This window comes from Schistocerca cancellata, chromosome 7 (genome assembly GCF_023864275.1).
Source record: "Schistocerca cancellata isolate TAMUIC-IGC-003103 chromosome 7, iqSchCanc2.1, whole genome shotgun sequence".
Taxonomy (NCBI): domain Eukaryota; kingdom Metazoa; phylum Arthropoda; class Insecta; order Orthoptera; family Acrididae; genus Schistocerca; species Schistocerca cancellata.
In genome coordinates this window covers 378,486,196-378,507,914 of record NC_064632.1, presented here as the reverse complement: position 1 = coordinate 378,507,914, position 21,719 = coordinate 378,486,196, and positions in this window count along the sequence as shown.

Below are 21,719 nucleotides of genomic sequence, written 5' to 3'. Positions count from 1 at the left end.
GATCGGACATGTTTCATGTTGGAGAGATTTTGCCATTGTTGTGCGACGCTATTAAGCTCCATGGTGAATGTTTAGCTAGTCGATGGCTCAATAAACAATTTCAAGAAAATAATACGCATTCAAGGTGTGTATTTACCAATTTATAAAAGGCTTTTTGCGAAGTCATCCGTCGGTCCCACGGATCCCACACCCCACAGCAAATATTCCAGAATAGGGCGGACAAGCGTGGTGTAAGCAGTCCCTTTAGAATGAGAGGCACGCACATGCCTTGCTCATACTGTGGCATCAAGCAATCAGGCCTGCAAGATGAGTGGTCTGCCAAGCGAGTGGATTCATTCTTATTTATCGAGTAACATGAACTCTCGTACTCACAACTAAGTTACAAATTATCCTCCTATATGAATAATACCCAACGGAAACGCATATCTGACTATCAGTAATTTACAGGACTCTGACTGTTCACTACGCACTGGCAGTACCACATTTTCTTTCCTTTTTTTTTATTTAACGGCTTTTATCAGCACGTGGCCATCGCACTGAATATGAGTGGCGCACACATTATAAATCCTGGATATCATGACAACATACAATTCGAAGGAAAAGTCCACCGATCTTTTTCTTTTCACTATCTTATTTATTCCGATAAATTCTATAACATAAACACACAAATTCTATAACCTACAACAATAACACATGAGAAATTCCGCCCAGTGGGCATGGCTTTACATTGGTGAATCTCTATATTATGGTCTCATAATTATTTAGCGCTACAGTGCACTTTCTGGATAGGATGGTGGATATTTCTCACACTTCGACTCTCACAATCATCATCACGTAACTTTCCTTCAGACCGAGCGGTACAGAAGGAACAAGCATAACCCACTAATCTTTTGAAACTACCTCGCTACTCTCCCATGCAAACCACACATACCCAAATTACATGACATACACCACACTACAATATGAAATACTACATATTATTTTAAACATAGCTGCGTAACAGCAACGGTTCCACGTAATTAGATTAAAAACAGCCGACCAGTTGCAAAGGATAAAGTAATATTTACCTATGTTTCGATAGATTTAAATCTATCTTCTTCAGAAGGCGGCAGTATTACATTAACATATCACTCCATGTTAATGTAATACTGCCGCCTTCTGAAGAAGATAGATTTAAATCTATCGAAACCTAGGTAAAGATTACTTTATCCATTGCAACTGGTTGGCTGTTTTTAATCTAATTAAATACTACACAGGTAATAGTCACAACATTATCACTTTCAGCTTTCCCACTCCAATTAATATTTATCCCAGTTTCACACGACACTGCCCCACTTCGTAATTCTACTTTCCTACTATGAACTCTGGAGATATATGCACGTCTTCCTGTGCAATGCAAGCCAAGTGGCGTTGCTGGATAGACGGCCGACTCACCTTGTTTCTCTCTCAGAGTTTGAATCTAGCGTCACACGGAATCATATCACGCAAAGTAATATTAAGAACGTATTCATCACACACGCGAGTCCTCAACTGATACCATGGACGAGTACTTCTCTTTATCCTTTGTCTCATACACAGTTTGAGACTCACACAGTACTCACCACGTGGAAGTACTCGTCTCTAATTTCAAGTCCTGCACACGCCATTTCTTAAATATTTCAACTTATGGTACACACGCTATTTCTTAAATATTTCAACTTATTGTACACACGCTAGTAATTCAGCTTAACTTAAGCACACGGAAGTATTTCAACTTATTGCTACACATGGTTTCATTGTGACCGTTGGTTACTTCCGAAGATTACTACAATCCCATTAATATTACCTGCCTGACATTTAATTCTCCCCACAAAAGTTCCTGAAATAGAGAAATTATTATTTCAAACTACTCTTAAATATTCCACATGCATACCATGTCTCCACTCTTTCCTCATTACGGAGCACAACTAAAACAGGTCATCGTAGCACAAGATCCAGCGGCAGAGTGCTGAAACATGGCCGTTCTCGAGGTCCTCTCGCACCTCTGCTGAAGTGGGGGAGCACCTTGCTACCGTATTGGTCAGCCACATTTCAGGCGCTCAAAGCTCAGGTAAATTTCATCTCTTTGGTCCCACCAAAGGTGGCCAAAGGATCGACTAAAAGATGATCATATATTCACATTCACTATCTGCGGTTAGCAGACGACCATACATTCATTCATTTCAAAAGATCTCACCAAACTGGACGTAGGGATTTATTTTGTGGGAGTGCACATGTGATCAATTAAATAAATAAATTGTCATTCTTTCCCACACTGGTATCCGGCTTCGCTGTATTAATTGAAATTGAGTTATTTTACAAAAAAAAATGTGTTGTTCTGACAAAAATAATGAAGTATGTTGTACCTATTTTCAATGTCGGACGGTACTGTACCCTTTCAAGAAGACCTGTTGTACGTTCTAAGTGTTCTGGCAATGAATCGCAGTCTTTGGTTTGCTCTGCCCACAACATTATATATGTTATAGTTCCAATTTAGGTTATTTGTAACGAGTGCAATGCAATCAAGGAAAAGTATCGTGTTATTCCATCGCCCTGCCAACAAACGTCACGATTCTTCAGATATCACGTGTAGATCGAACGGAGGTGCAGTGTGGAATGATAGTGCAAGCCTGCATCTTTTCACGGTCAATATTTTTCGAGAGGATATCTCAGAAGCAATAAACGTTTCGTTGATAAAAAAGTTGGACACATCAATTCATACGCATCACACAACATAGCACCTAGTTCTGCCGAACGATCTTTGTAGCGAAATAAACATTTTAGAGATTTCAGGTGGAGCAGTTTCGACGAGGGGTGTCGGCGAGATCGACGCTGCGGGACATATATCTCGCTCGCCTGTGGTATTTAAAACCAAAGACTTATATTTTTTAGGTTTTAAAAGACTGAAGCAGAAAATCTAAATAAAACCACTGGTAAAAACTTAAAATACCAAAAATAAATAAGAAGCAGAGAATTTTCTTAAACAAATTTCTTAAATAAATGAATTAATTAAAATATAATAAATAAGTCTGTCACTATTTCTTTGGAAAGGCCGATTTCTTGAAACCTACTGAAGTTCGTGGTACACAGTAGTTCTGCAGCATCAGTGAGACAGTCTTTTACAAACTCCCCTTCGGAAAACGATTTCCTGGATCCTGCTATTCTTAATCAGTTCTGAAACTAGCTCGCAGTGCAGAAGTACTATGGTAGTCATTCCGGAAAATTGAAAACAGTACATTGCACAGCAAAATAGATACGAATGTACCAAAGAAACGATGAGTTTGTCAAGAGGTATCAGTTATTGTGACTTACATTAAAAACCTGTTGATGTGCCTCAGCCATTTTCTTAAGCCCACTTAATTGGGCTTGCCGTTCTTCACCGTTCAGCACATTCCACTCATCTATGTGAAATTAGCAGCGTCTTTTAGTCGTGAACCTTCGCTGGCCGTCTATTATTCGCGGCACAGCAAATACTGTGGGTTTTCACCTACTGCTGTAAAAAAGAATTTCAGTTTTCAGTCGTGTTTAAATGACTGAGAACATAGATCTCCCATTCTTTGCTTTTTTGCAATGTTTGCTATTTCTCAGCATGTCTCAGTTAAGGAAACAGTTGCTAGAGGGACGCAAGACTGGGTTTAAAAGTTTAAATGTGGGTGAAATCTTATGGGACTTGAAACTTCCTGGCAGATTAAAACTGTGTGCCCGATCAAGACTCGAACTCGGGGCCTTTGGCTTTCGCGGGCAAGTGCTCTACCATCTGAGCTACCGAAGCACGACTTACGCCCGGTCCTCACAGCTTTACTTCTGCCAGTACCTCGTCTCCTACCTTCCCAACTTTACAGAAGCTCTCCTGCGAACCTTATGGGAACCTTATGGGACTTAACTGTTGAGGTCATCAGTCCCTAAGCTTACACACTACTTAACCTAAATTATCCTAAGGACAAACACACACACACCCATGCCGTCTATTATTCGCGGCACGGCAAATACTGTGGGTTTTCACCTACTGCTGTAAAAAAGAATTTCAGTTTTCAGTCGTGTTTGAATGACTGAGAACGTAGATCTCCCATTCTTTGCTTTTTTGCAATGTTTGCTATTTCTCAGTATGTCTCAGTTAAGGAAACAGACGCTAGACGGACGCAAGACTGGGTTTAAAAGTTCAAATGTGTGTGAAATCTTATGGGACTTAACTGTTGAGGTCATCAGTCCCTAAGCTTACACACTACTTAACCTAAATTATCCTAAGGACAAACACACACACCCATGCCGTCTATTATTCGCGGCACAGCACAAATACTGTGGGTTTTCACCTACTGCTGTAAAAAAGAATTTCAGGTTTCAGTCGTGTTTAAATGACTGAGAACGTAGATCTCCCATTCTTTGCTTTTTTGCAATGTTTGCTATTTCTCAGTATGTCTCAGTTAAGGAAACAGTCGCTAGAGGGACGCAAGACTGGGTTTAAAAGTTCAAATGTGTGAGAAATCTTATGGGACTTAACTGTTGAGGTCATCAGTCCCTAAGCTTACACACTACTTAACCTAAATTATCCTAAGGTCAAACACACACACCCATGCCGTCTATTATTCGCGGCACAGCACAATTACTGTGGGTTTTCACCTACTGCTGTAAAAAAAAAATTTCAGGTTTCAGTCGTGTTTAAGTGACTGAGAACGTAGATCTCCCATTCTTTGCTTTTTTGCAATGTTTGCTATTTCTCAGTATGTCTCAGTTAAGGAAACAGTCGCTAGAGGGACGCAAGACTGGGTTTAAAAGTTCAGATGTGTGTGAAATCTTATTGGACTTAACTGCTAAGGTCATCAGTCCCTAAGCTTACACACTACTTAACCTAAATAATCCTAAGGACAAACACACACACTCATGCCCGAGGGAGGACTCGAACCTCCGCCGGCACCAGACAGGGTTTAGTTCGGTCCTACTGGTACCGCGAAAACAACGACGCTGAACCGTCGCCGCTCATTTAGCGTACGTGTCTAGACACGACTGCTGGCTGAGATGAGCGCACCTTTGTCGCACTTCCGTGCTTTTACGCAGTTTGCAGCATCTGGCCGTCCCAGTGTTAAGGCACTGATCTCATATTCGGGAAGATGGTATTAGCTCTGTCCGGCTATGCTGACTGGGTTCCTCGTGGTTTTCCTTGATCACTTCAGGTAAATGTCAGGATGGTTCCTGTACCAAGGCCACCGCCGATTACCTGCCCTATCCTTGTAGAGCACATTTACAAGCTCCTGGCTAGGCCCTGAGGCTCGAGGAGTGTCTACCGGCCGCTGTGCCATCCTCTGCCTTTCGGCGGCATGCGGATGCGAAAAGGAGGGGCGGGCATATGGTCAGCATACCGCTCTCCCGGCCGTTCTGCAGACATTCCAACTCTGGAGTCGTTATTAATGTTTCAGGTATCTCCTCAATTGGTTTCACGAGCCTGAGCTCACGGTGTACCAGTACTTCTACCAAGGAGTACTCCTTAGCAGTACCAGGAATCGAACCCTGATCCTCTGCCCGGCAGCCACTCAGCTACGCAGGCGGACAGAGCGTGCTTAGTATCCTGTATGTATCAATATTGTGAGCTATTGATTTTTATTGTATTATCGTGATAACTCCTATATCATTGCGAGATGATTGTTTGCTGAAACAAAAATGGTTCAAATGGCTCTGAGCACTATGCGACTTAACATCTGAGGTCTTCAGTCCCCTAGAACTTAGAACTACTTAAACCTAACTAACCTAAGGACATCACACACATCCATGCCCGAGGCAGGATTCGAACCTGCGACCGTAGCGGTCGCGCGGTTTCAGACTGAAGCGCCTAGAACCGTTTGCTGAAACACATAAATAATAAATTTAATAACGATAGCTTACTAAACATAAAAAACAAATTGTGAATTGTGAGCCGGCCGTGGTGGCCGAGCGGTTCTAAGCGCTACAGTCTGGACCCGCGCGACTGCCACGGTCGCGGGTTCGAATCCTGCCGCGGGCATGGGTGTGTGTGAAGTCCTAAGGTTAGTTAGGTTTAAGTAGTTCTAAGTTCTAGGCAACTGATGACCTCAGACGTTACGTCCTATAGTGCTCAGAGCCATTTGAACCAAATTTTTGAATTGTGAACTTAACATCAGGAGAAAACTCTGTCGGCGTCAGACTGACTTTACAATCAGAAATCACTACAGATCTTACGAGCACGTGGAATGTTTTCCTTTCAAAATTCTAACGTAATTGCTGTAACATATGTCAAGTTTGTCATTCAGAAAACAGGGAGTTATCAAACTGATTAGTATTTGTAGATAAACTAAGGAAAAAAATGGTTCAAATGGCTCTGAGCACCATGGGACTTAACAGTTGTGGTCATCAGTCCCCTAAAACTTAGAACTACTTAAACCTAACTAACCTAAGGACGTGACATACATCCATGCCCGAGGCAGGATTCGAACCTGCGACCGTAGCAGCCGCGCGGTTCTGGACTGAGCGCCTAGAACCGCTCGGCCACTACAGCCGGCTGATAAACTAAGGACCGAAAGACAAAATCAAGTATACAATTGAGCCCTAATGGCTGTGTTCACACACTTAAATGAACTAACCTGAAATGTTTTTTGAACGCTATATAAGAAACAAACAAAAGGAGATCATATTTGAGATGAGATAAACACTTTATTGAAAGTGAGATAAACTTTTTGAAAGTCACTAGTTGTCTAGGAAGTCTATCATTGAAATCTCTCGTGTAACAGTTTAAGTACTTATTTTCCATATCCTTTTTATCTGAAACGTAAAAAAGTCTATCGAAATTCCAGAATTCCAGAAACCGGCGTTCTAACTCGTTGTACTACGAACGCTCTCACCAGAAACAGATTTCCGAAAGAGGTAATGACTATCAGCCCTCCCTCCGCCCTCCCCCCCCCCCCCCCCCACCGCAAACTGTACATCATCAAATAATATTTGAATCTTTCCTCAGATGATTCAGAACGATAGTATAAGACCTTCACAAGCTTCTGACTGGATTTCAAACCTGGACTTGGCTATAAACCGATAACAAACTTGAGATTGTGTCTATCTGTGTAGGAATTATGTAGACTGTTTCTTGAAATGGGTGTCTACAATTTTCTCCTAACTTATTCTTCTTCAGATATTTCAGTCCACTGCTGTATATAGGACTCTTTCATATGTTCCTAATGTGTTCGATTTTGATCCATCTGGTAACATCGTGTGCCAGCCAGCAGTTTCACGTCATCAAACCGTCTCTTTTGGTGCTTTTCAGTGCGCCTCTTGTGGTCCCATGGTCTCCAGTGAACAATTGCAGGAGTGTGCCTGCCGTTATCGAGCTACGTATCCGACCCATTGCCACTTCAGGCAATCCTGCCAAGGACTCCCGAGGATATAAGCTACCTTTGTTCGCCTTCTAATGTCCTATGATCGAGTAGTTTCCCTGGGGCTGATTCCTAGCATTTGTTGGCTCGTTGTGTACGCTTTAGTTTACCAGTACTTGACTTAGTCAGAGTCATAGTTTCCAGATCGTAGGTTGTAAATGGTAGAATAAACATATTATAGATCTTAGCCTTCAGGTTATATAGGACACCCTGTTCGTCAGGATAACTCCTAGTTTCTGGAACGCTGCCCGACTCAGTCCTATTTTGCGAGGAATTTCTACATTTCGTATGTTTTTCCCTAGTTCAATTTTGTGGCCAAGGTAGATATATTCATCAATAGCTTCTACAGACTAGTTTCCGACTGTAAGTCGATGGTGGCCTGGGCTCAGTATTTTGGTTTTATTGACGTTTATTTCTTAGTCAGCCTTTGCAGAGCCAAGTTTCTCGGATCACATTCGTAAGGTCTGCCAAATTTTCATTTATGAGCACAACATTGTCAGCCAAGTGCAGATGGTTCAAATATAGGGCACTGTTTTTATTCCTCTGTTATTCCGGTCTAGTGATCTGAATACGTTTTTATATACAAGATTGGACAGCTTCGGAGGAATGTTGGCACTTTGTCGAACTTCTTTAAGGATTGGGAGCTTACTCTGGCAATTAATTCATCGCCCATTGCAACTGTCAAATGTTCAAATGTGTGTGAAATCTAATGGGACTTAACTGCTAAGGTCATCAGTCCCTAAGCTTACACACTACTTAACCTGAATTATCCTACGGACAAACACACACACCCATGCCCGATGGAGGACTCGAACCTCCACCGGGACCAGCCGCACAGTCCATGACCGCAGCGCCTCAGACCACTCGGCTAATCCCGCGGCTTGCAACTGTCATTGAGGTCTTTTTTATTGCAATCTCTAGCTTCCTCTACAGTTTTTACGTTCTATGTTTCCTTCTAGTACCATGGGAGTTATTCCGTGATGTCTTAACAGATGTCCTACCATACTTTCCCTTCTTCTTGTCAGTGTTTTCGATATATTCCTTTCCTTCCCCTCAGTTCATCTTTCAGTATTATACAATGCTGTGCTCCAAACGTACATTCTCAGAAATTTCTACATCAAATGCTTGATACCAGTAGATTTCTCCTGGCCAGAAATGCCCTTTTCCAGGACTAGTCCTCTTTTTTTATGTCCTCCTCGCTCCGTGCGTCATAAGATATTATGGTGTCTTGGTAGCAGAAATACTTAACTTCATCTGCTTCGTGATCACCAATCTTGATCTTAAGTTTCTCGCTGTTCTTATTTCTACTACTTCTATTATGCCCTCTTGGTTCTTGTACATATTGTATATTACCTATCTTTCGCTATAGCTTACCCCTATTTTTCTCACAATTTCGTACATCTTGCACCAATTAACATTGTCGTACGCTTTCTTCAAGTCGACAAATCCTATGAACATGTCTCTATTTTTCTTTAGTCTCGCTTGCATTATCAACCACAACGTGAGAACTGCCTCTCTGGTGCCTTTATCTTTCCAAAATACAAAATCATCGTCATCTAGAAAATCCTCAATTTTCAGTTTCATCCTTCTGTGTATTACTCTTGTCAGCAATATGGTTTCATGAGCTGTTACGTTGATTGTGCGATAATTTTCGCACATGTCGGCTCTTTGCAATCTTCGGATTGGTGTGGAAGATGTTTTTCCGAAAGTCTGATGGTATATCGCCAGTTTCATACATTCTACATAACAACATGAATAATAATATTGTTTTGTTGCCACTTCCCCCAGTAATTTTAAAAATCCTGCATGAATGATATCTATACCTTATGCCTTATTAGATCTTAAGTCTTCCAAAGATCTTTTACATTTCGAATGTAATATTGGATCCCTTGTGCACTCCTGCTTCTTCTTCTATATCATCAGACGAGTCCTCCCTTCATAGTGGCTTTGAGTGCGCTCTTTCCACCTATCTGCCCTCTCTTCTGCATTTAGCAGAAGAATTCCCTTTGCATACTTAATGTTGCCACACATGCTTTCAATTTCATCGAAAGTTGTTTTGACTTTTCTGCATGCTAAGTCAGTCCTTCCGACAATAATTTCATTTTCGATTTTCTCACGTTTTGCATGCAGCCATTTCGTCTTAGCTGCAATTCCTATTTACTTAACTCCTAAGTGGCTTGTGTTTCTTTATTCCTGAATTTCCCCGTACTTCCTTCTTTCATCGATTAACTGAAATATTTCTTCTATTATCCATGGTTTCTTCGCACTTACCTCTTTCGTAGCTATGTTTTCCTTTCCAACTACTGTGATTGTCCTTTTTGGAGATGTCAATTCCACTTCAACCGTATTGCCTGCTAAGCTGTTCCCTATTGCACTATCTACAGCCTTAGAAAACTTCAAGCGTATACCGGTGTCGTCTTTCCTTAGTACTTCCGTATCCCACTTCTTTCCGTATTGGTTCTTCCTGACTAACCTCTTAAACTTCAGACTACTCTCAATCAATACTACATTGTGATCTGAGTTTATATCTGCTTCTGGGTACGTCTTACAATCCTGTATCTGATTTCGGAATCTTTGCCTCAGCATCATGAAATCTAACTAGAATCCTCCTGTATTTCCCGGGCTTTTTCAAATATACCTCCTCCTCTTGTGATTCTTGAACAGAGTGTTCACTGTTACTAAGCAGAAATTTATCACAGAACTGAATTAGTCTTTCACCTCTCCCATTCCTAGTACCAAGACCATAATCTCCCGTAACCCCTTCTCTTATTCGTTTCCCTACAACTTCACTCTAGTCCACTGCAACCATTAGATTTTCATCTCCATTTACGTACTCAATTACTCGTTCAATATCCTCATATACTTTCTCTATCTCTTCATTTTTAGCTCCTGACGTCGACATACATAGACCTGGCCTATCGTTGTCGGTTTGATGTCGATTTTCATGAGAACAACTCTGTCACTGAACTGTTCACATTAACTCACTTTCTGCCCTACTTTCCTATTCATAACTAATTCCGCTCCTGTTATACTATTTTCTGCTGTTGTTGATATCATCCTATACGCATCCGACCAGAAATCCTTGTCTTCTTTTCATTGCACTGTACTGACCCTTCTATATCCAGACTGCGCCTAAGCATATCCTTTTTCAGGTTTTCTAGCTCCCTAAAATGTTCAGACTTGAGACATTCCACGCCCAGACTCATAAAACGTTATCCTTCCATTGCTTTTTCAGCCTTTCTGTAATGGTCATCTCCTTCTTGACAGTCCTCTCCCGGAGATCCGAATGAGGGACTAGTCCTGAATCTTTTGCCAGTGGAGATTTCATCATGACACTTTTTCAGTTACAGGCCACACGTCCTGTGATACACATCATGTGCCGTTAATGCAGTAGTTTCCATAGCCTTCTGCATCCTCGCGCTGTCGATCTTCCGCCTCTTAGGGCCAGTTTCCATCGCCAAGGGGAAGAGAGTGCCTTGAACATCTGCCCGCTCCTCCGCACTCTTTGACAAGACCGTTGGCAGGATGAGGGTGACTTCTTATGCCGAAAGTCTTCGGCCGCTATTGCTGTTGACTTTTATTCCAAATTTAAGCAGTTGCGGAGTTCGAACCCGGTACCGAAGACGTTTTGCTTACTAATCAAAGAACCCCTGCCACACCTTTCAGTCAGGCTGTGTCACAAAGCTTTTTTATCCCTAACTCGACAAAGTACTTCTTTGTTGAGTATTTGGTCTATGCATATAATTCCCAGAATTATTTTGCAGCGTCACCTTTCCAAAGCTTATATTCTCCACTTGTCTGTGCTGTACGTTTCATTTCCTTACAGGGTTACATTCTGGATAAATACTTTCAGAAAGGCTTTTTAACATTTAAATTAATATTCGATATTAACAACGTTACCTTTTTCAGAAGCATTTTTCTCGCTGGTGCCAGTCTGCATTTTATAATACTACTTCGATATCATCGGTTATTTTGAAATCTAATTAGAAAATCTCATCTCCTACTTTTCGTGTCTCAGCATTGCTTGATTTAATTAGACTACACTCCATTACCCTAGTTTTACATTTGTTGTCATTCTTCTAATAACCTATTCTCAACATACCATGCATGCCGTCTATGGCAGATAACGAAACCTTAAAGATAATTTATTCTACGTGAACATTAATATCCACTCCAAATCTCTCCTTAGTTCACTCTTAATTATTTAATTTATGCTATGTGATCATTAATTCCTATTCGAAATGTCTGCTTAGTTTAATATGAAATATTTAATTTGTTCTCCGTGAACATTAATTCCTATTCTAAATTTCTCTTTGGTTTCCTTTCCTTCTTTCACTAAGTACACACAAAATAACATACATGTAGGCTGCACAGTGTCTCTCTCCCTTCTCATTTCTGCCTCTCTATTCAATCCTTATAACTGCAACATGTTTTCCATACAAGTTCTAGATAGCCGTTCGATTTCTGTATTTTATCCGTGACTATTTCAGAGTTTCGAAGACATCAGTAACATTATCATAAACTTTTTCTGGAGGGTGGGAAAATAAAATTCCCTCGGGAAGTACTAAACAAGAATACCGACGCGAAGTTGACTCTTGTTAATGGTTGTTAATGATCATTACAGTTGTTGTTGTTGTGGTCTTCAGTCCTGAGACTAGTTTGATGCAGCTCTCCATGCTACTCTATCCTGTGCAAGCTTCTTCATCTCCCAGTATTTTTACTGCAACCTACATCCTTCTGAATCTGCTTAGTGTATTCATCTCTTGGTCTCCCTCTACGATTTTTACCCTCCACGCTGCCCTCCAATGCTAAATTTGTGATCCCTTGATGCCTCAAAACATGTCCTACCAACCGATCCCTTCTTCTAGTCAAGTTGTGCCACAAACTTCTCTTCTCCCCAATCCTATTCAATACCTCCTCATTAGTTACGTGATCTACCCACCTTACCTTCAGCATTCTTCTGTAGCACCACATTTCGAAAGCTTCTATTCTCTTCTTGTCCAAACTAGTTATCGTCCATGTTTCACTTCCATACATGGCTACACTCCATACAAATACTTTCAGAAACGACTTCCTGACACTTAAATCTATACTCGATGTTAACAAATTCCTCTTCTTGAGAAACGCTTTCCTTGCCATTGCCAGTCTACATTTTATATCCTCTCCACTTCGACCATCATCGGTTATTTTACTCCCTAAATAGCAAAACTCCTTTACTACTTTAAGTGTCTCATTTCCTAATCTAATTCCCTCAGCATCACCCGACTTAATTGAACTACATTCCATTATCCTCGTTTTGCTTTTGTTGATGTTCATCTTATATCCTCCTTTCAAGACACTGTCCATTCCGTTCAACTGCTCTTCCAAGTCCTTTGCTGTCTCTGACAGAATTACAATGTCATCGGCGAACCTCAAAGTTTTTACTTCTTCTCCATGAACTTTAATACCTACTCCGAATTTTTCTTTTGTTTCTTTTACTGCTTGCTCAATATACAGATTGAATAACATCGGGTAGAGGCTACAACCCTGTCTTACTCCTTTCCCAACCACTGCTTCCCTTTCATGCCCCTCGACTCTTATAACTGCCATCTGGTTTCTGTACAAACTGTAAATAGCCTTTCGCTCCCTGTATTTTACCCCTGCCACCTTCAGAATTTGAAAGAGAGTATTCCAGTTAACATTGTCAAAAGCTTTCTCTAAGTCTACAAATGCTAGAAATGTATGTTTGCCTTTTCTTAATCTTTCTTCTAAGATAAGTCGTAAGGTCAGTATTGCCTCACGTGTTCCAACATTTCTACGGAATCCAAACTGATCTTCCCCGAGGTCGGCTTCTACCAGTTGTTCCATTCGTCTGTAAAGAATTCGCGTTAGTATTTTGCAGCTGTGACTTATTAAACTGATAGTTCGGTAATTTTCACATCTGTCAACACCTGCTTTCTTTGGGATTGGAATTATTATATTCTTCTTGAAGTCTGAGGGTATTTCGCCTGTCTCATACATCGTGCTCACCAGATGGTAGAGTTTTGTCATGACTGGCTCTCCCGAGGCCATCAGTAGTTCAAATGGAATGTTGTCTACTCCCGGGGCCTTGTTTCGACTCAGGTCTTTCAGTGCTCTGTCAAACTCTTCACGCAGTATCTTATCTCCCATTTCATCTTCATCTACATCCTCTTCCATTTCAATAATATTGTCCACAAGTACATCGCCCTTGTATAAACCCTCTATATACTCCTTCCACCTTTCTGCCTTCCCTTCTTTGCTTAGAACTGGGTTGCCATCTGAGCTCTTGATATTCATACAAGTGGTTCTCTTCTCTCCAAAGGTCTCTTTAATTTTCCTGTAGGCAGTATCTATCTTACCCCTACTGAGATAAGCCTCCACATCCTTACATTTGCCCTCTAGCCATGCCTGCTTAGCCATTTTGCACTTCCTGTCGATCTCATTTTTGAGACGTTTGTATTCCTTTTTGCCTGCTTCACTTACTGCATTTTTATATTTTCTCCTTTCATCAATTAAATTCAATATTTCTTCTGTTACCCAAGGATTTCTATTAGCCCTCGTCTTTTTACCTACTTGATCCTCTGCTGCCTTCACTACTTCATCCCTCAGAGCTACCCATTCTTCTTCTACTGTATTTCTTTCCCCCATTCCTGTCAATTGTTCCCTTATGCTCTCCCTGAAACTCTCTACAACCTCTGGTTCTTTCAGTTTATCCAGGTCCCATCTCCTTAAATTCCCACCTTTTTGCAGTTTCTTCAGTTTCAATCTGCAGTTCATAACCAATAGATTGTGGTCAGAATCCACATCTGCACCTGGAAATGTCTTACAATTTAAAACCTGGTTCCTAAATCTCTATCTTACCATTATATAATCTATCTGATACCTTTTAGTATCTCCAGGATTCTTCCAGGTATACAACCTTCTTTTATGATTCTTGAACCAAGTGTTGGCTATGATTAAGTTATGCTCTGTGCAAAATTCTACAAGGCGGCTTCCTCTTTCATTCCTTCCCCCCAATCCATATTCACCTACTATGTTTCATTCTCTCCCTTTTCCTACTGACGAATTCCAGTCACCCATGACTATTAAATTTTCGTCTCCCTTCACTACCTGAATAATTTATTTTATCTCGTCATACATTTCATCTATTTCTTCATCATCTGCAGAGGTAGTTGGCATATAAACTTGTACTACTGTAGTAGGCATGGGCTTTGTGTCTATCTTGGCCACAATAATGCGTTCACTATGCTGTTTGTAGTAGCTAACCCGCACTCCTATTTTTTTATTCATTATTAAACCTACTCCTGCATTACCCCTATTTGATTTTGTATTTATAACCCTGTAATCACCTGACCAAAAGTCTTGTTCCTCCTGCCACAGAACTTCACTAATTCCCACTATATCTAACTTTAACCTATCCATTTCCCTTTTTAAATTTTCTAACCTACCTGCCCGATTAAGGGATCTGACATTCCACGCTCCGATCCGTAGAACGCCAGTTTTCTTTCTCCTGATAACGACGTCCTCCTGAGTAGTCCCCGCCCGGAGATCCGAATGGGGGACTATTTTACCTCCGGAATATTTTACCCAAGAGGACGTCATCATCATTTAATCATACAGTAGAGCTGCATGTCCTCGGGAAAAATTACGGCCGTAGTTTCCCCTTGCTTTCAGCTGTTCGCAGTACCAGCACAGCAAGGCCGTTTTGGTTAATGTTACAAGGCCAGATCAGTCAATCATCCAGACTGTTGCCCCTGCAACTACTGAAAAGGCTGCTGCCCCTCTTCAGGAACCACACGTTTGTCTGGCCTCTCAACAGATACCCCTCCCAAGGTCCATGGTTCATGGGGGGATCATTACAGAAAATGCTACAAATGGCCACAGTTTCCCCATTATTCCACTATGATTTGCACTATAAAGTTTGGTGAAGGTTCTGCCAAAACACTTTCAGGCCGAAACCCTTGCGCGAACTGTGCTTCACATAACACTCGACAATGAGGACGCGCTGTTTTATAGTGAGCACCATTTTATGTTGCATTGCACCTCACTCGCCCAGCCGTACTGACACAACAAAGTAGTTGGGACAGAGCACGCACTGGCGTGTGACAGTAAAAAAATGGCTCTGAGCACTGTGGGACTTAACTTCTGAGGTCATCAGTCCCCTAGAACTTAGAACTACTTAAACCTAACTAACCTAAGGACATCACACACATCCATGCCCGAGGCAGGATTCGAACCTGCGACTGTAGCGGTCGCGGTTCCAGACTGTAGCGCCTAGACGTGTGACAGCAACTGATTAGTGCATCGAAATCACTATTTCGAGCATTTTCTGTAATGGGCAGCTCTCCTGTTCATTAACTAGCGTAAATTCCTCGTTAGTCTAATAAATATCTGCCCTGCCGGTTTTCTTTCACCCATCCTGTAAATACACAAGTGCTTTATTAATGGTTCAAATGGCTCTAAGCACTATGGGACTTAACATCTGAGGTCATCAGTCCGCTAGACTTAGAACTACTTAAACCTAACTAACCTAAGGACATCACACACAGCCATGCCCGAGGCAGGATTCGAACTTGCGACCATAGCAGCAGCGTAGTTCCGGACTGAAGCGCCTAGAACCGCTCGGACGCTTTAATTATGGATTTGTCTTTCTTCGATCTGTCTTCTAAGATAAGCCCTAGGATCAATATTGCTTTGCCTACTCCTACATTTCACTGGAACCCGAACAGATCTCCCAGATCTGCATCTGCCAATCGCTCTGTTGCTCTTTAGATAATTCGTGGTAGTACTTTGCAATCATGAAGTGTTACATAATGTACCAGGTCCTTCTTCCAAGGATCTTACTGCTTGTGAGGGAACAGTGTCTACTATAGGCGCATTATGTCGTTCTTCAATGCTCTGTCAAACTCTCCGGGGCGTTGATGACCGCGCAGTTCAGCGCCCCACAAACCAAACATCATCTTCAAACTCTCCGTCATCTCATCCCCATTCGCTTTCTCACTCATCCCATAACACTATCTTCAAAATTATTTGTCCTGTATAGCCCTTCTATTTTTACTTTCTGCGTCCACTTCCAGCAGTTCATTCTTTGTTTATTAATTGCTTAGAATTTCAGCTCTTGGCGTTCATACAAGTCATTTTCTTTTCTTCAGATATTCCGTTAATTATCCTATATGCTGTTTAAATTTTTCCTATAGTAATGCTTCTACGGCTTTTCATTTTAGCTATAGCTATTCAAGCTTTGCAGTTTTGCACTACCAGTCTCTTTTTTAGACGTCTCTATCTTTTTTCCTATTTCATTTGCTGCATTTTTTAATATTCTAATTTCTCTAGTTACATTTAACATCTCGTCTGTTATATAAGAATTCCTTATGATGTCTTGATTTTTCGCTAGTTATTCCTCCTCAACCATCACTATTTCATTTTTCAGAGCTGTACATTAATCTTTTATTGTAATTATTTCAGCTATTTCAGTCAATAGTTTCCTAAAACTCTCTTTCAAAATCTCAAAGTACTCTGTTTGTTTCAATTTATCCAGATCGTTTCTCCCTAAATTCCTACTTTTTTGAAATTTCTGCACTTTTAATCTGTGTTTGTTAACTAATAAATCATGGTCAGAATCCACATCTGTTACTAGAAACGTTTTGCTGTTGAAAACTCAGGTTTCTAAACCTGCACCTAAAACTTTCCAGTGTCTCCAGGTCCTTTTCATGTATAGAATCACCTTTCACGATTCTTAAACCTGTGTTAGTAGTGATTAAATTATGGTCGCTGCAAAATTCTCCATGAGGCTTCTCCTTTCATTCTTTCACCCCAGTCGATGTTCTCCTACAATCCCTCCCCCCCCCCCCCTCTTTCTTTTTAGCCACCCATCTCACTGAATTATTTTTCTTCTCATTTTTTACTGTCTCATCATACATACTTTTAAATCTCTTGATCGTCTATGAAGATAGACACATGAACTTGCAGTTCTGCTATGAGTCATGGCTTTTTGTATCTTGGATATGTTGATCCATTCTCTGACTGCATAGGAACAGAGTTCGTTTATTTTCAGAAAATACCCAACTTACCAATATGTTGATCCTTTCGCGTTGACAGTATAGCTCCCTTTACGAAAGTATGGAATAATGCCAACAAATGAAATATTTTCTGTTGTTCGATCTTCCTGTATTTCTGTGTCGATATACGTGACAGAACGTAAGCTACTTTTTGTGTTTTTAATCGTAATGTACGATCTTTAACTTAGGGATATTTTATATGTCAAGATTTAATTAGCATTCGTACCTTAAAAGTTGTTTTTTCTTTTTTTTTTTACCTATTATAACATATTCTATCTTTATTAAGTGCTTATACTCGTATTTGTAAAATATCAATAAAAATTACTATTTTACTGGTGCCTAGTGGAATTATGACCCCGGTCAATCAGCTAACGGGTTAACATTTCCAAAACTTCACAAACCTGAGTTTTGCTTAGGCGACGAATGTAGCTGAAAATCGTTTTTAGCTGTTTCTTAGCTCATTGCCGCTCATACGCTATCAGCTGCGTTCTGTCAAATGCAGAAGGTGGCCACAAGGGACTGGCCGGCCGGTGTGGCCGTGCGGTTCTAGGCGCTTCAGTCTGGAACCGGGCGATCGCTAAGGTCGCAGGTTCGAATGCTGACTCGGGCATGGATGTGTGTGATATCCTTAGGTTAGTTAGGTTTAAGTAGTTCTAAGTTCTAGGGGACTGATGACCTCAGATGTTAAGTCCCATAGTGCTTAGAGCCATTTGAACCATTTTTCTCTCCTGCCATTGATACAACGATCACAAACAATTTGTTGGTCTAGTAAGAGCTGACAGTAACATTGTAACACCCCACCCATCACTTATGTGGTTTTGGTTTGTGTTCACCACAGGTAATTGACTAACAGATCAATAGAGAGTACAAAACTGCCGTAATGTCGGATAACGCAAAGAAAGTAATAAGGCCCTGTGACTCCTGATTGAACTGCGGTGGCAGTGTTGACATTAATTGATTCAGAATTGATCCCTTTTAATTAAAAGGGGTGCACATTGATGTTATATTCAGCTATTGAACACCAGACGCAAATATTGAACATAAAATTAATTAAGAAAGTGACTTGGGATTTCAACTACTTGATTCAAAACAGATGCAGTCGATTAGCACAGATTTATTTTAACTCACGACCTTCAATCATCACGCTACACGACTCTCCTAACAGGCAGTGGTAATAAATTGCGTTTGCGTGGAGTAAAGCGCGATAAATCAAAAGTAAATCCTATCGACTGACCCAGGCGTAACGCAAAGTGCGAGAAGAATTCTACAATACACGGCCCATGAAACCCTCGTGGAAACTTTGTCGACGTGATCCAACAAATTAATCAGTCGCCAGAGCGGACGCAATATCATCGAGTTCAGCGTGGCGGCGCGGCGTCGTTATGCGGACGTCTGCCGACCTCGTGGTGCTGCAGGGCTGCGCTCGACTATTCACTTCTAGCTGTTTTGCTCAGTACATAGCTGAACGAAAACTTTCTATCTCCAAGGTCAATCGTTCCGTTTGCGAAGTCCTAAACTGCAGAGATGCTCACTCTCTCTCAGGCAAGCTGAGTAAAGAACACCACGTCCACACTCTAGGCAAGCTGGGAACGGAAGACCTCTACGGAGACTTCTCTCAGTCCGCACTTCTCCTCGGTTTCCCCGCAGCAAAATCACTTACGCCAATTGCAGCGCAACTCGCGTTAATTGTGCTTCGCTTCGCAGCGCCGACCAATGCCTGCTCTGGGAAGTGAACAAATTCCCACAAAATTTCCTTTCCTCTCAACTTCTGCTATTTAGCTCCTCCCAGGCCACCCATCAAGGTTAGCGTCTGCACAAAATACCAATTTTTCCGGAATTCTGACTCCCAGGAGAATACTTCAAATTCCTCAGTCCTACGTTCCCATTGGAGGCCAGCGTATTTCATTCTATCGCTCTTCACCTGATTTACTTCAGACTCTGCAGACCGTGAATTCAGCGACAAGTTGCTATAGTCACGAACACGCATATTTTCGCCTCTGTTGACCGTTCTGCCGTAGCTTTGCGCGTCTTTCTCGCATGTTTCACTGAAAACGGGACGACGGACATTTACCAACAGGCATACAAGTTCTCCGTCTGCTTCTGGGTACACCGGCATGGGGTCAGCCACCCCCTCACTGTCACTCATCTTAAGGTAGCTGGAGGCCGCACCCTGTTACTGCTTTCTCAGAGCTTGAGCTGCCCTAAGCTGTCTATTGTCGCTTCCCTTCGGCGCTCCCCAGCAGGCCACGGTCAACTCGAATACTTCCCTGGAATAAACTAGCCTCCAGTAAATCGACGCGTTTCCACAAAGTTTTCATGTTGTGTGAATTACTTTAAAACCATCACCCAACATTAATTATTCCAATACGTCCATACTATACCTTCTACAAGATGCATTGTGCCTTGTCAGTCATTTTTGTTCAGCCCTACTGTTCGCTCAACGTGAGTCAGGTGATCTTTAATGACTTCATGTAAGGGGTATAGTTCTTGCCATCTTACAACATTAAGGTGTATCTCTGCTAAGTAGAATTCTTCTGATTAGATGCATTATGTTAAGATCGATCGGTTGCACTGCTTCCGACTTCATTAGCACTGAAGTTAGAAAATCAAGCCGTGGTGCGTGCAAATTCAAATGGCCCGCCAGAGACGGTGCCGCCGAACACGTCCTTTGTTTGGCTTCCTAATTCGAACCAGCAAGCAATACAGAAATTAGACAGGGGATGGTACAAAGGATCGAATCCGAGCCAAAGGCTGAGTAGTAACATGCACTATTATCTACGATATGAGAACAACTGAAGCTAATTGCATCTGGCGGTCTGCTTGAATTTGCGCACTCAACTGCCTGATTCGCTATGCTCAATGCTAATTAACTCGGAAACGACAATATATCGATTTTTTTTCTAAACTATTATCCATCTACCATCCAAACCCTTACAAGGTTTTCAAATTGTTTTTGACGACCCTGGATGTATACTGGAGAGCCAAAGAAACTTATGTAATATCCTGTAGGGTCTCCTCGCGAACACACAGAAGTACCGCAACACGACATTGCATAGACTCGACTGATGTCTGAAGTAGCACTGGAGGGAACTGACCCATGAGTCCTGCGAGGCTGTCCACAAATCTGTAAGAGTACGAGGGGGCGGAGATCTCTTCTGAACATCACGTGGCAAGGCATCTCAGATATGCTCAATAATGTTCATGCTTTGGGAGTTTGGTACCCAGCAACAGTGTTTAAACTCAGAAGAGTATTCCTGGAGCAATTCTGGACATGTGGGGTGTCGTATTGTCCTGCTGGAATTGCCCAAGTCCCTCGGAACGCACAATGAACATGAATGAATGCAGGTGATCAGAAAGGATGCTTACGTACGTGTCACCTATCAGAGCTGTATCTAGACGAATTCTAACATTCTGCGTGGTGTCTGTTTGTTCTATATCGTGTCTCCCTACCACTTTCGAGCAACGACGCTCTAAGCGTGTTTTTTAGGGAATTGACTCCTTTGAACCTGGGACCTGTTGCTGGTAAGGAGACGCCAGACCACACATGACATGTAGAGTTCAGAAGAGTTCAGTGAGACTAGCGATGATATAACCAAATACTTAATGATTTCAGCGTCAGCTCCACTGCACTCCCTGTAAAACAATCTTAATACTAACTAAATTTAGTGGAAGGGGTTCAAGGCTTTCCCATTTTTAGTTAGCTGGTAAAATAACGTCGAAAAAGCAGTTAAGTTTACCAATGGAAATTTTATTCTACTCACAAAACATTCTTTATAAATTGCACTATTGATAAAAGGAAATGTTTTAATGCAGGATGATAAAAACCAACTGCGTTCAACAAAAATGTGAACGAATATTCCCTGAATGGATTTCCAAGTTCTACAATGGATCGAAGGATGACCTATGCCATATCACATCTATAATATAGGTTTAAATTAAGTTTCACATAAGAGAAAACTATCAAAATGGTCTACAGTGACCCTCAATTATCTTTAATTATTTATCTAACTTGTCGTAAATTACAGTGGCTGATGTGGCTTCTCAATAATTATATAACAGAAAAAAGTCATCGCGTTTGAGATTTTAACTTACGTAGCAAATGTGAATACCATGAGCTTTAATTGACGATCGACACTAGTATTACGCGAAACGGGGATGTAACAGATGAGACTTCTGCAGTTCTGAGTGAAGCCTTATGCGCTCAAAAATGCGGCATCGCGTGCGTTCATTACCTTGGTGTTTAGGCAGCGTCAGGGCGGCGCAGCTCCTCACA